We start from the raw sequence: 16,880 nt of genomic DNA, 5'->3' as shown, positions 1-16,880 counted from the left end.
TGCTAAATCAATTAATCCTTTATACATTATTACTCTGAAAGTAAAAGAGTAAGAATGTTCTTACTTTTTTCACACTTAATACAATGACATTTATTTAGAACAAAACCATGTATATAGTCTTAAGAATAATTTATCCGGTTTTGAACTTTCACCGTTCTGTTTACGATAGTGTGATTAACTTACCAGTAAGTACAATATTAAAACAAAATATTGGCGCATAGCAAGTTATAAGCGTTATACTTGCAACATGTCTATGAATGCAAAATAAAACTGATAAAATAAGGGAACATTCTAGCTTGATGAAACTGTAATACGTCATATTTACTGTTGATAGTCCTTTCTGGCTAGATGAAGCTATAGCACTGTTTCTACAAGTGAAGTCGTTTAGTAACACGCTGTGCTTATCTGCGCTACCCATTCCTTACCTTTCATATGTAATGGTTATCTATATGGTATCTGTTACGCATTGTTTATAAAGTTGGTAGCTTGTAACAATAAGGAGGCAAATAAAAACTTATATAAAAACTCGGTTGCATTTTCCCATATAAGCAAACAAGTCTCCAAAAGGATACCACACGAATTGTACTTTTTTTTTTTTACAAATTTCACACATGTGCATCAAATTAATAAAATATTTACCTATAAGTGAGCAATACCCGTGATAAGTTCCTCACGAATTTCTAAGAACAGCAATAAGAGAAGATTGGGCCAAGTTGATAGGTGTTTGCTGTAGACATTTCTACCTCGAGCATCGGTTTCACCCGTATAGGAAAATGGACTTCTCTTCAACTTGCGGTGCTCGTGTTCGGATCTAATTTCCTTATCAGTTCCCGCCTCGCTCGGCGTGGAGAGCACGTTGATTTCCGATCGAGTCATACTTGGTTTTGGATTTTCAACTTTTCATTCATTTGTTGGTCATCTTGTGCCTTATTAACTTACAACACATTTTCGAATAATAGTAATAATACAAACCAGTCACGTACCATTTGAATGTTCCACGAACTATCATTCCGTTTTCTGACTCAGAGATAAGACAGTAGCCGATCTGTAGATTCAGTGTGGAGAAACACATCAACGGATTTTTCCTATCTCATGTAAAGTAAGTATTTGATTTTGCTGTGTGACAGATGTGTCCTTATTCTATATGTTTTAATCATATATGGATCAATTTATATAACAATGTAGTTAATTAACCTTTGGTATAGGTGGATGAACTCAGAGACATTAAAATTACTATAGTGAGTTTTTTTTTCCGTTTATTTAAGTTGAAAATAATCCACTGGGCTATGTGTGCTGTTCTCACTACAAGGAGCAATTGATTGGTTGGTTGTTGTTAAACACAAAGCAATACAATGGGTTGTTTTTACTGTGCCCACGAAATATATCGATTTATTGACTGGGTGTTATTAAACATAAAGCCACAATGGGCCATCTGTGTTCTGCCTACCATAGGTATCAAAAACAGATTTTTTGGTGCTGCAAACGTGCTGAGCCACGGGAGAGGACAAGTTTTCCACTATTTTGACTATTTCTGAAATAAAACATATTTTATTTCTTTTTAAACTTATTGCCTTCAGAGAATATGCTAAATGAATCCTCAAACCAATAAGTTTGGAAACATGAAATATGTTTCTTATATTCAGAACATCAGTCCATTATTTTAAAATATTCATGTCTGTTTTATGGTGTCAGTTAATCTTTAGCACGTTTACCATAGCCGATGAACTTTAACGTATATATATATAACATGTTTCATTGACTTACTTTTATTCTCTAACTACTTTGTTATAATTCGTACTGAAATAATTTTTCAAAAGAAAATAAAAAGATATGACAATAATTCTATAGACATCAAACTAGCCTAAGTTCAGTTATCGTTTATTCCACACTTGAATTAATCTTGTAATGAATGTATTGTCACGTGGTAGTGGGAATATACATGGAAATCAACATTAATAATGCCGTGTTTCTCCGACAATAAGACCTACCCATAAAATAAGACCTAGTGTGATTTTTGGGTATAGTTTTAATATAAGCCCTACCCTTAAAATAAGCCCTAGTTAAGAGTGGCAGGAAGAGGAAAGAAATAAAAAAAAATTAATTTATTAATTAGTTTAATAGTTAGTTAATTAGTTTGTTTAAGTATTAATCAGTTAGTTTAATAGTTTATTTTAAATGGTTAGTTTAATAGTTTTACTTTGTAACTTCATTTTTTTAATATATCAAAATAAGACATCTCCCGAAAATAAGCCCTAGTGTCATATTTTGGTGTGAAAATTAATATAAGCCCTGTCTTATTTTCGGAGAAACACGGTGTTTGCAGTCTGTAAGGAAATTAATTATTAACTGCTGTGTATAAAACTGTCACGTGCGTTTTTCTTTATCAGATTGTATAGAAATTACTATTAAGCGTTCGGTACACATACTTCTAATTGGGGAAAGAAAACTATTAAAAATTGAATTTTTCCCCTCAGCTATCCTTATTTGTAAACGAAAGGAAAGAAAATTATACTCGTTTTCTAATAATGACTTTTAAACGTTCCACTTTTTTTAATTGGATACATATGTAAGAGGGAAGTAATGAGACATTGTGGGAAATTTGTTAAGCGCATATTCGATTTTTTTTTTTTTTTGTAACTACGCTATACATTCCATTCATTTGTTCAAAAACTAGGTTCCGGTTTGTTTGGAATTTCGAGCAAAGCTACACGAGGGCTGTCGAGAGAGATTGGTTGGTTTGGTTCGAATTTCGCGTACAGCTACACAAGAGCTATCTGCGCTAGTCGTTCCGAATTTAGCAGTGTAAGACTAGAGGGAAAGCAGCTAGTTATCATCATCCACCGCCAACTCTTGGGCTACTCTTTTACCAACGAATAGTGGAACTGATCGTCACATTATAACGCCTCCACGGCTGAAAGTGCGAGCATGTTTGGTGTGACGGGGATGTTAAATAAAAAAAAAATTATGTAGGGCTGACTACTGAACTTGAAAAAATGGAACCAACACAGATATCTCTCGATCCGGCTAATAATGACATATCAGAATAAGCTGTCTCAACTTTACATAGAGAATAAAGTCCTTACATTACTGGCTTTCCTAGTCTGTCTATCGAAAACTTGGTGTTTTAATAGAATCACAGTTTTCATCATTATACTTTTCCTTTAGTTAAACTTACAATACTAATTTTATGACTATTTTACAATAGAATCACATTTTACGATTGTAAATTCTGGTTGCATTTGTTTTGCTAGTGAGGAATTGTTTTCTTCGTTACTAAAATATAGACAGCTCAGTCTGCTACATATTAATTAACGATCAGATGATATGTCCACTTCCATCGCTATTTTGTTTAGTTTTCATTTTGAAATTCAGTAGCTAGCCCTACATCAGTTTTTCTATTTAAAGTTAATATTTATTCTTGATACTTCTTGTTTACTTTTTATAAGATGGCGTACGTGAATGATTGGGCTATGGAGTGTATTTAGGAGCTTTATAGATTTTGCATAGAATAGTAATAAAATAGGTGGCCAAAGACGGTGAAGACTGTTTTTATCTAAGAGTGATGATAAAATTATACAGTTACTGCTGGAACTAGATAGCCGCTAGGCCTACTGAAGAAAAATGGTGATGAATGAAAATAAGAAAGTTAAGTTTCGGTTAGTCGCCGATTTTCGATTTTGGGACGATCTGGATTGCTGAAAAGCGGCATACACACTGGAGGTACAACAACTATGCCACGTATCTCTTTATATCTAACTTGTGATGACCTGTAGAGAAGAAAATCCAGAAGAGTTTTGTATTGCTTTAATACTGACGCCCATGCCATCTCTACGTAGAGAGTAAGTAACGCACTATCAGATTTATATTGTCTTTTTATTTATTTATCTCTCTTGATGGGTCAGCGGTAGATATGTGACCTTATAACACTAAACATCGGGTTACGATATCCGTGTTGGGCAGAGCAAAGATAGCTCAGTGTGTAGTTTTGTGGTTAAACAAAATTCTTCTTATTTCAACATTAAAAATAGTATATGGTAACCACTTTCCTGTTACGACTTCTGAGAGTTACTGTGTAAATAGGCCTAACATGACCAGGTGGATAAAGCGCTCGACTCCTAATCTGAGGGTCGCGGGTTCAAATCCCTGTCACACCAAACATGCTCGTTCTTTCAGCCGTGGGAGCGTTATAATGTCACGATTAATTCCACTATTCGTTAGTAAGAAGAGTAGCCCAAGAGTTGGCGGTAGGTGGTGATGGCTAGCTGCCTTCCCTCTAGCCTCACACTGCTAAATTAGGGACGGCTAGCGCAGATAACCAACGTGTAGCTTTGCGCGAAATTCAAAAAACAAACAATACTGTGTAAATAAAGGTCTCGTGTTTCTTCAGTTTTTAAAGTTATTCTTACTTATTGATCTTTGACTGGTGGTGTTGCACAACACATCCAAAAGGGAATGGAAATGAACTGTCGTCAAGAAATGGTAACATTATGGAAACAAATACGATTTCTGTTATTACTTCTGTATTTTTTCCTTATGGTGTATGAACATGTACCTGCAAACGTAATCTCTTTCTTTATGCGTTCATACATTTTCGTATCTTCAATATCAAGAAAATTGGCATATGTAGTGTAGAGTCGAATACGCAAGTCATTATCCGCTGTGAAAGTTCTATCTGAGGCTAACATTTTTTCAATAAAGTACAGTTTTTAAAAACCAGTCGTGTGTGAAAATTCTTTTAGATTTTTGTACGCTTTATCAGAAATAGAAACACAGAAGAATAGATAGAAAAAAAAACATTTGAAAGAATTGTAATAGGAATGTGGAATAATCTTTGTACTTCGTTCAAATGACTATACTTGAATACAAACTGAAAAAAACAAAACAATGATGTTATTCACGTGGATGAGCTTGGATAACCATAAGATGTGTTCTATTGTATAACCTGGAAATCTAGTTCTTGTATTCGTGAATTTCCTTAATTTTAAAAGAAGAAATCGTGTACGTGGCTAAGCACTGTTGTTTTGTTCTTGCACGAATTACAAATACTAAGAAGTTTTAATTTCCGGGTATTTCTTTATAAACGTAACATCGGATTTATTTCAATGTGTATGTGTCACTAGTGAAGGTACCTTAGATCGTATCTAATGTAGATAATAAAGGGATTTATTTCAGCGTGTGTGTCACAAGTGAAAGTATTTTGAATCGCATCATATGTAGATAATAAAGGGTTTATTTCAGTGTGTGTGCGTGCGTGCGTGTCGCTACTGAAAGTATCTTAAACCGTATCATATGTAGATAATAAAGGTGTTTATTTAAATGTGTGTGTCACTAGTGAAAGTATCTTAAATCGTTTCATATGTAGATAATAAAGGTGTTTATTTAAATGTGTGTGTCACTAGTGAAAGTATCTTAAATCGTTTCATATGTAGATAATAAAGGTGTTTATTTAAATGTGTGTGTCACTAGTGAAAGTATCTTAAATCGTTTCATATGTAGATAATAAAGGTGTTTATTTAAATGTGTGTGTCACTAGTGAAAGTATCTTAAATCGTTTCATATGTAGATAATAAAGGTGTTTATTTAAATGTGTGTCACTAGTGAAAGTATCTTAAATCGTTTCATATGTAGATAATAAAGGTGTTTATTTAAATGTGTGTGTCACTAGTGAAAGTATCTTATCCTTTTATTTTAGTTTGATCAAAATGTTTTCAACCAGTCAAGGCTAACTATATAGATCATATCTCATATGTTAATTTTGTTTTAAAATGTTTCAACCAGTCAAGGCTAACTATATAGATCATATCTCATATGTTAATTTTGTTTTAAAATGTTTTCAACCAGTCAAGGCTAACTATATAGATCATATCTCATATGTTAATTTTGTTTTAAAATGTTTTCAACCAGTCAAGGCTAGCTATATAGATCATATCTCATATGTTAATTTTGTTTTAAAATGTTTTCAACCAGTCAAGGCTAACTATATAGATCATATCTCATATGTTAATTTTATTTTAAAATGTTTTCAACCAGTCAAGGCTAACTATATAGATCATATCTCATATGTTAATTTTGTTTTAAAATGTTTTCAACCAGTCAAGGCTAACTATATAGATCATATCTCATATGTTAATTTTGTTTTAAAATGTTTTCAACCAGTCAAGGCTAACTATATAGATCATATCTCATATGTTAATTTTGTTTTAAAATGTTTTCAACCAGTCAAGGCTAACTATATAGATCATATCTCATATGTTAATTTTGTTTTAAAATGTTTTCAACCAGTCAAGGCTAACTATATAGATCATATCTCATATGTTAATTTTGTTTTAAAATGTTTTCAACCAGTCAAGGCTAACTATATAGATCATATCTCATATGTTAATTTTGTTTTAAAATGTTTTCAACCAGTCAAGGCTAACTATATAGATCATATCTCATATGTTAATTTTGTTTTATACATAAATTGTAAATCTCGGAGAACTCAGTTGCTCTTAGGTTTATATAATGTATAGTATACAAATGAACCCCAAACTAGTGTGTGATAATATTTTATTCGTCACACAAGATGTTGAGACCACTCACTCTGAGCGATTTGGGAGATATTTTTCGTTCCGTTTTTAGCAATATATGGAAATTAAAATAAGTGTGTCTGAGTAAGAAACAGAGAATAAACAGCATGGAAAGACATCACAAAAACTTTAGACTGATAATACGTGTATCAGTCATTTATCCTCATAAATCAATAAAGTTTCTGTTTACCGAAACAACAGTGGTTAAAAGACTAACAGATAAAGTAAGACCACTGAAAGGTATTACAGCGAAGCATGTTAAGTAACTAACTTTAACAACTAATATTTCTGTAAACTAGTTATCTGGCGTCAAGTTGTGTTTTCAGCATCAGAACCCGCTTAGATTTTCTCACACACAAAAAAACCCTCTTCGATTACTTATATTATTGTTTTTTTAACTGCTCGATATTAAACCTTTATTTCGTACAGATACACATATAACACGAAGAATGTTTATCATATTCATAAGATGTTTCAGCACCTGTCTTATTAACCTTTTGTGTTTTGTGTACCTGTTATTGGAGTTCATTATGTAAGTACCCACAAGCGATAATTTATCTGCATTGCTTGTAAGGAAATAAAATGTTGTCTTGATTAGCGAAACGTCAACGAAAGTCAACCGTCTCCTTTATTCGTTTTTAGGCTAAACTACCCGTTGAATAATTTTTAAGAGCAACTATATGCATGTGAATTGATCGTATTGTTCATTGGTAAAAGAGAGTCGCCTGAACCCTGGAATGTGATCTTATGATGAAACACTAGATGTGGTTTCTGTACTATTACACTATTAACCAGGATAGAAAGATAGTCCTGTGGTGAAATGAAGAATCTCCAGGTGTGGTTTCTATATATCAACCAGGTTATAAAGAAATGTTGAAATGAAGAATCACCAGGTATGGTAATTCTGTACTATTACAATATTAACCAGGTTAGAAAGATAGTCTTGTGCGGAATTTATAGACTGTTCAATGTCTTTAGGAAACATTATCTGCACGGCCTGCCTCACAAAGCCGTTCATTCAGTTAAGCCATGTCACATAAAGCTATTATTTTATACATTTGTTGTCGTACTGTCTGAGCGATATGTAGCTGTGCACGTGACTTAGCCATGCGTGTATATAAAAACACAAAATAAATAATTCTATTAATACAGTTGTTATTTTTATCTCAAGCTTTCTTCCTTTACAGACGATTTTACACATAGTGTAGCTTGTTGGTTAGGGCGTTCGACTCGAGACCCGCAGCTTGTGGATCCGTTTTTAGCATAACTGTTCTTATATTAGGATTTCGATCTTTGCTTTACAGTTTGTGTTTGTTTTGTTTTTAAACACTTGTGGCCATACGAATAGTTTTCTGTTATGCGCTTTCTATTCAAATCTTAGAAATTTGCCAAAGAAGTCGGACACTTGAACACGCAGCCGACTGGACACTTAGAGACTCTTTTTCGCAACATCTGTTCTTGTAAATTACTTCGAATGGACTTCCATAATCAAGTGTATTTTGAAACACGATTTCTCGAAATATTATTCAAAAAACAAAACAAGAAACAATCACTCAAACATACTGCATTCGTTACTTGAAGATACTGACCTTCGGCTGAAGGTCTGTGTAATATTAGAAATGTCAGCTTAGTCCACGTGGTGTAGTAGCACGTGACCATGACATTAACAGTGCCGCGTAAATCTTCCACGTCATACAAAAACGACGTATAAATGGAACGACTATAGATAAGTTTTTTAAAATATATTTTTGACATGGAAGAGCTTTATGTGATGATTGTATAACTTTTCATTATTCTTTTTTATGCGTGCAAAGCACAAGTAAAAACTGGATACAAAAAACAAAGATTTGTTTTGTTTGTAGTTTAAGAACGAAGCTACACAATGGGCTATTTGAGCTCTGCCCACAGTTGTGATTCTGCTAACATGCCACTGCAAAGAATAAGAAGTAAGATGAATAAAGTGTTGGGTTAAAACAGACAAACACACACGAAACTGTAAAACAAAGATCAATTTAAAACTGTTTTCTATTAGATAGCTTTCTGCACCGGAAGCTACTGCAGTTCTAGTTCGTAAATATAACAGAATACCTCAGCAAGATTTATTTTACGGTTCAATTTAATATTTACGTGAAAATTGTTTCTAAATATTTTTATGAGGGAGGGAGCTGATATATAAAATATAAATCTTTTTCTACAGATTTTTTTTCTTTTCTGGAATATGACAGAAATTTTCCAGCTATGACATCTGTCACGAAGAGAGCCAAAACTATAAAAATACCATAACGTGCAATTTTCTCATGGCTAGGTGGGTTAAGGCGTTCGACTCGTAATCTGAGGGTCGCGGGTTAGAATCCCAGTCGCACCAAACATACTCGCCCTTTCAGCCGTGGGGGCGTTATAAAGTGACAGTCAATCCCACTATTCGTTTGTAAAAGAGTAGCCCAAGAGTTGGCGGTGGGTAGTGATGACTAGCTGCCTTCCCTCTAGTCTTACACTGCTAAATTAGGGACGGCTAGCGCAGATAGCCCTCGTGTAGCTTTGCGCGAAATTCAGAAACAAAACAAACAAGCAGTTTTATCCAATCGGATTAGTAAAAGGTTATCCGAAGAATATGATTTTTTCGATATACCGAACGTGCAGCTCTCGTGCCGTCAGTAGCATGCTCAATCTGTTGATGCAGCACGCGACTCTAAAAGCTAAACCAGTGATTCCCAACCTTTTTTATGTCCAGCACCCCTAAAAAAATTTAATATGTTCTCACACCCCTCACAGTAATTATTTATTTAAGAATAAAGGTGAAGGTGGCCAAAACAAATGTTATATCGCACCCCTGGTTGGGAACCACTGAGCTAAACTAACGCGTTTATCTGCTACAAACCCTAGTCAAACAGGTTTCAATGGGATATTATTTTAGTGTTCGAATAACTCTGGAAATTCTCTTCTTCATGTTATTTCACGAATGTATACCCCTAATATCCAATGCTATTCTGTTATTTATATTACTTAAGAAGAAGAGGCCTGCGTGAAGAGGTTTTATTAAAGCAAAAACTAATTTGTCGTTGTTTAAGAAATGAGTATACCGGGTGTAGGCTTAACATCTGATTCTGTTCTCGGATGCCTGCTTTACCTAAAATACAGTTTTCCTTATAAGGTTGAAATATTTGTTTCTATGTTTTCGATTGTCTAAACAAGTGCTGTCTGCCCATCGCCGTCCCTAATTTTGAGCTGTAAACTAAATGAAAGGTAATTAGTTAACTGCAGTTATCGCCAACTCTTGTCTCATCGAATAATGAGATTTGTATGTTACTCCTGTAGCTCAGCGACTACCCTAAAGTGTAGCTCGCGTTCTGGGGAAACTGGTTTGTTTCGAATTTCGCGCAAAGGTACACGAGTGCTATATGCGCTAGCCGTTCCTAATATAGCAGTGTAAAAAAAGACTAGAGAAAAGGCAGCTAGTTATCACCACCCACCGCCAACTCTTGGGCTACTCTTTTACCAACGAATAGTGGGATTGACCGTCACATTATAACGGCCCCCACGGCTTAAAGAGAGAGCATGTTTGATGTGATGGGGATTCGAACTCGCGACTCTCAGATTACGAGTCCAGGGCTTTATGGAGCAACGGGTCGTGAACCAAGAATTATCGGATTCTCAGCCTGGGTACGTTATCCACCAAGTTACTTCCGACCAAAGATGTGAAGGAAGGTTCTTCTTTTTACCGACATGTAATACAGCAAGTACTGTATAGAAGTATATTCTTTTTTCTGTAAAACCTGTTTATTATAAATATGCGTTTTGATACTCTTGGGAAACACAAGCCCCTTGTGTACATTTGTGTTTAATCTCAAACAAACAAAGAAAATTTTGTTAGTATCGAATTGGGAAATTATGTATTAACGTATAGTTTTTAAGATACGGGTCCTTATGATTTGACCTTTAAAAATGTACTTTTAGTCGTAAATGGTCGGAGTTCCATACGATGTAACTATGCAGTGGAACTATTGCACATCGTATTTAAATATCTTTACATTATTAAATGGCAAGGTTATCTGATTAGGGTCTATATGCTTATGTTTGTTCAATCACCTTTTTATAAGTGAGTGTGCACGAGTGGTCGCATATTTGAAAACATTAAATAGAGCCGAGACACCACCTAGTGTTAGATTTATACGTTACTAAAGTCTGGTCAGGCTTAATTACCACAAGATGAGTGAGTAAGCAGAAATCGTCTTTATTAGTGCTTTTGTTAAATATTAGCTTGTTGAAAGCTACCACTTCAAGATTATAAATCATGTAATTTCTAATAAAGTAAACATTGAAGTAACTATATATCTTAATAAATAATTCCTCATATCCATGAATTACTCCCAAAAGTTCTAATTTTTTATTCATTAGAAGTCAGGCCCAAAAAGTGGTTCTTTTGACGAACTCTGTTAGGCATAAGAAAATAACGTTTTATCATATTTATATTTACGTATGTTAGAAAAGATACATTCCAAGAATGCGACACGTACGCAAGAATAACTCTTTGAGACTGTACCAATAACGTTACTTTCATACACCAATTAAAGTTTAATTAAGATTATAAAGACAATGTATGATGCATATATATATATATATATATGTGTGTGTGTGTGTGTATAATTTTGGCTTCGTATTTCATAGAAACTTTGCGTAGCACCTTATTATTAAAATATTCTGTCACTGTCAGGTTTGGGTAGTACTGAGGGGAGAGACAAGGTTGTTAAATCCTAGGTTTCGTAACTCGCTATCCCTTTTCGGTTAGAAAAGGGTATTTCAAGAACTAGCAGGAGTTGCCATTAAATTATAAACTAGGGATTGTACTGTACAGACATCTCTTTGAGTAGCTTTGTGCGAATTGTGTAAAACAAGCATACAAACAAATGACATAAGCAGTTGGACTCAACGCTGTAAATACGTGTATCTGGAATCATTAAGTTTATCTTATAAAAACTGTAAAGTATGCGTATTTGGCATTATTAAGTTTATCTTATAAAAGCTGTAAATACGTGTATTTGGCATAAATTAGCTTGTCTTATCTTAAAAACCTGTAAATTGTCCATAAATTAAAGTGCATGACGCAAAATATAAAACGATAAATTATAACAAATATTTTAGGCTTAAGTAATAATATTAACATAATATTATATAAAATGGGTAAATACATAAGGTTGTAGACGAGTGTATCATAAGAATGTTACTGCTTTGAAGCTTGTTTTCTTTACATACAGCCGACTGTAAACTAAACCAGGAGTCAGTTAATCATGGTGGATCTGTCAGGGCCTGAGTCAAGGACACATTCTTTTCCCACGCCCATTTGGTAACACCGGAAGCTAAAGTAGAGAAGTTTTTTTTTTTATCTCTCAACTGTTTTAACGATCGTAGCAAACAGTCAAGGAGTGTCTAGCACTCGGACGGGTTAATGGTCAGTCAGTCTACTTACCCATTAAAGTAACATAAACCAACATCTTTTTATCAGCATTGACATCACTTGAGTTTTAATAGAATTCCCTTGACATCTTAATGCTTCAGCAGTAATTCTGAAGGCTTATGACGTCAAAACCTGAGTTTCAAAAACTGTGGTGATCACAGCATAGGTAATTCATTGTGTAACTTCATACTTAACCATAAACGAACCGGTAAGCCAAAGTTAAACACAGTTCATTGTGTTGTTTTATTTCAACAAAAAACAAACAAATATTAAAAGACTTCTCAAAAATCTCATAATAGATTTAGCTCTATAGTTGTATTTACATTACCTGAGTGTCAGCGTAATACTTTTATTTGTATTTACATTACATAAGTGTCAAAGTAATTTCATTACCTCTATTTACATTATTCAAGTGTCAGTGTAATTTCTCCATCTTTATTTACATTATCTAAATGTCAATCTCCCCATTTCTATTTACATTGACATTTCTATTATTTCTATTGACATTATCTAAATGTCAATCTCCCTATTTCTATTTACATAACCTGAGTGTTACTGTGATTTCTATACTTGTATTTACATTAGCAGAATGTTAATGTAATTTTCCTACCTGTATTTGCATTACCTGAATGTTAGTTTAATTTCCCTACCTGTATTTACATTATCTAAATGTCAGTGTAATCTCCTTACCTCTATTTACATTACCTGAGCGTTAGTGTGATTTCTTTATTTGTATTTACACGTGAGTGTCAGTTAGGTAATGTAAATAGCGGTAGAGAAACTAAGTGTCAGTTTAAACTTCCTACCTTTATTTACATTACACGAGTGTCATTGTGATTTCTTTACTTGTATTTACATTACCAGGATGTTAATGTAGCTTTCCTACCTCTATTTACATTACCTAAGTGTCAGTGTAATTTCTCTACTTGCATTTACAACACCTGAGAGTCCACTGTTAATAGTATTAGATAACAATAATTACCAAGTGGAACAACCCAACTGTTCCACTGTTTAGAATGTTGTTCAGAAATCGGTCATTTGCAGTTTGCCACCTTTTATTTTTGTTGCAAGTAAACATCTCGTAATAATAAACAATATTCTTAAACCTTAAGTTGAGTAAAAAAGATGCTCACACAAAAAAGTGAATACAAAGTGGGTAGTATTACTTTAAAATAAGAATAAAAAACATTTAAGTGAGTCAACATGGGAACAAAAACGCAAGTTAAAATAAGTTTATGGTAATATATAAGTCTCATTTCTGGAAATATACCATATAGTAGTTTAATTACAGGTGAAATAAATTCCACAGTAAATAAACACTTTTGAACAACATTCCAATCTGATATAATTTTAAAAATATCACAAAATATGTGAACGAGAACATTACAAATCATAAAAGAATTCCAACTTTATATAACGCTAAGCCTTTTTTATTCTTGTCACTATAGAATGACAGTGAAATGTTTTCGACTGAACTTAGTACATTGCGCTTCCTGGTGGGGTAATGAGTACGTTATAATAGCGAATATATTTTCTCACTATTCGCTCTGACAACAAATAGTAACGTCGCTGGCTTTTTTATCGTGAAAACTATTAATTATGCTCAAAGAAAATCAAAACAAAAGTTACTTACATTATTAGGCCTAACATCTATGATAAAAATGAGAAACAAACGCTGCATCTGTGAAGGATAGTTTAAGAGGAACAAGAAGTTACAGCCTGATTGGATCTTCACAGACGTTAGGCCTATTTGGTTTACAGTAATCCAGAGTCCAGAATCGTAACCTTGAAGTATTCATACTGTATAGTATATTTAAGTAGCTGAGAGATCTTTTGGTCTAGCATTGGCCAACTCCGATGACGACATCGAGTGTTGACATAAGGCCTCCTGGGCAGCGACACATCAGAGATAGGGAATCGATCTCAAATGGTATTTTGAACTCGGTACAGTTTTCCACCTAGTATCTAGATATATCTTACAATTTAAATGAAGCTGCAATTTAAGTTATAAAATTATTGAGTTCACGCATTAAGTTATTAATTATTGGTTCCGGGTAATATCCAACGGATATCATCATATGTGAGGGAATTTCAAAACTGGAATAAACAAAAATAAAGAATCTTCATGGGAGGGTAATATTCATAATTGTTTGTTTTTGAATTTCGCGCAAAGCTACATCAGGGCTATCTGCAGTAGCCGTCCCTAATTTAGCAGTGTAAGACTAGAGGGAAGGCAGCTAGTAATCACCATCCACCGCCAACTCTTGGCAGCTCTTTAACCAGCGAATAGTGGGATTGACCATCACATTATAACGCCTCCACGGCTGAAATGGCGAGCATTACGAGTCGAGTGCCTTAACTACCTGGCCATGCCGGGCAAAAATTCATGATGAATTCTATTTTAATACTGTCATAACGTTACAACGATACCAATTGAAACCAGAATATACCGAAGACGAGATGTTAATAATGGAATAACACACACACATCTCCACACAAACTGATAAAGTAATATATATATGCTTTTTTAATTACTTCTGATAACAAACAGCTGCAAGTATTGTAAAGTGTTTGCGTTACATGAAATAATTATGTCAACAATTTTTAAACTTTCCAATACACTAGCATGCTCAGGGTCTACTACTATGACATTAGTCGATGCCGATAAAGGTATGGCTAAAATACGTCACAGATAAACTCCGTCCGTTAAAGCATGGAAGACCTCTAGCACCTGTGTCATGTTGATTTTTAAATTAATTTTCAAACTCAGTGCCTTTTTTTAAAAGGATTTACAAGACAATTTAAATAATGGGAAAAACACACATAAACTAAAAACAAAACGTGTTACACAATTTTCTCTACTAATTTGTAAGGCTGAGTAACGAATTATTATGATTGGTTGATTCGTTGAGATAAGCCAGAAAGCCACTACCAAAAGAAATGAAACAAATAGACCAATTACTGTGGTCCCCTGATGTATCAGCGATAAGTTTATAGACTTACAACGTTAAAATCCAAGGCTCGATCTCCAACGTGAGCAGAGAACAGATAGCCGATTGTGTAGTTTTGCGTTAAAAACAAAGCACCAATAACTATGTCTGTCCGGAGTGATTGGTAAACGTACTGAATAAAAATAGACGAGAGAAAAAGGAATGTCAAAAGGAGGAGACGGACAATAGAGGAGCTTGACCTATATTATTATATTACGAAAAGACATCTGGGTATTACAAGGAAGAAGTAAGATGTCACTTAACACAAGGTGAAATGTTGTTACATATTAAAACTGGAACCTAATGATTGGTATATTTACGTCAATGTTGAATCCTTATAAAGTGTCATGAAAAATATATGAATAAATGAATACAACTGAGAAATCAAAGAACTTTAGATGGTAATTAGAAAAGAATAAAGACGGATGAGTTCAAAATATTATGTAGTGAATAGGCATGTTGACCATCTAATTCCATCCTACCAGTTTTTATTCAAAAGGAATGCGCAGGAAACAATGGTTAGCGTTCCAAAATGTAACTTCAATGAAATTTCGTGTCTAATGTTCCATTAACGCTAAAGAAAAAAACACTTTTCACTGTGGGTTCGTGAGTGCATTATAACAGTAACGGCTTAATTCAGTTATTTGATATGACAAGAGTAGCCCAAGGGTTAGTGTTGGGAGATGTCGACTAGTTGCATAGAAGGACTCTAGTCTATCATTTCAAAGTTAACTCCCATGAAAACAGTCACCTTTAGCCAGCAATTAATAACTGGATCTGCTCTGAAAAGTCTTCATCAGAGGTCCAAACAGTGATGGGACAAGATGCGTTTACACTTCCTGCTCTGAAAAGTTTTCATCAGGCATCCAAACAGTGACGGGATAAAATGCTTTGCACTTTCTGCTCTGAAAAAAGTTTTCATCAGAGGTCCGAACAGTGATGGTACAAGATGCGTTTACACTTCCTCCTCTGAAAAGTTTTCCTCAGGTCAGAGATCCAAACAGTGATGGGACAAGATGCGTTTACACTTCCTGTTCTGAAAAGTTTTCATCAGACATCCAAACAGTGATGGGATAAAATGCGTTTGCACTTCCTGCTCTGAAAAGGTTTTCGTCAGAGGTTAAAACAGTGATGGGACAAGACGCATTTATACCTCCAGCAGGAACGTTACGTAAAAAACAAGAACAAGTACTGAGAACGAGAATCCTCTCAAGGTCTGACCCATATAGCCATTTGTAGCTTCCTGGGAAATTTATTATCAATTGGAAGCAACACCATTCGGGGAGAGGAGAACGAAAACAATAATTTCTTTTGAACGGTTTGCAGAAAGTAAACCAGTCAAATACTGACAAATATAAGTGAACGATATGATAAATGAAACTGTGAGTTGTCTATACAGAATACAATTAATAGTTATGGACGGCCAACTAGGCTAAATATAAGGAAATGTTTTCATTAAAGTTGTGACTACATAAGGATCGATTTTGGGACGCTTGTACAAGTGTGTGTCCATTTCTTTTTTTCATCGGAATAAAAATAATTTTTTGATGTGTTTCATGGCAAAAGAACGAATAATCAAATGTTTACTGTAAAAATAACTCGAAGACAATTGCTGTTGTCCACCTTAGTGTTAATTATTCATTTTTGCAGACTCTCCTTATATAACCCCAAAATAGTTTATTCAAGATTAATTATCATCAATTGAATGAAAAGTGTATTTTTACGCACCACTTACGTATTGATATTCTTTGTTTAGCTGTTCGCAATTTTTTGTTAATTGTTAAAAGTGTAAAGACATTTTTACTCATTCATGATTCGGGAATCATGACAAGCAGGTTTCAATTAATTTTATTAGTTATTACCATTACT

General features: G+C 34.0%; 1 protein-coding gene across 1 annotated transcript in view; it reads left to right on the top strand.

The window, feature by feature from the left end:
- The first annotated feature begins 828 nt into the window (after positions 1-828).
- LOC143234218 (rho-related GTP-binding protein RhoE-like) overlaps positions 829-16,880 on the top strand; it is a 62,134-nt gene continuing 46,082 nt past the window's right edge. The window contains exon 1 of the mRNA XM_076471403.1: positions 829-1,099. The gene's annotated coding sequence lies outside the window, so the exon portion shown is untranslated. The remainder of the gene's footprint in view (positions 1,100-16,880) is intronic.

This window comes from Tachypleus tridentatus, chromosome 12 (genome assembly GCF_004210375.1).
Source record: "Tachypleus tridentatus isolate NWPU-2018 chromosome 12, ASM421037v1, whole genome shotgun sequence".
Classification (NCBI taxonomy): Eukaryota; Metazoa; Arthropoda; class Merostomata; order Xiphosura; family Limulidae; genus Tachypleus; species Tachypleus tridentatus.
Note: the sequence above shows the minus strand (reverse complement) of the source record. Positions and strands in the feature narration are given on the sequence as shown.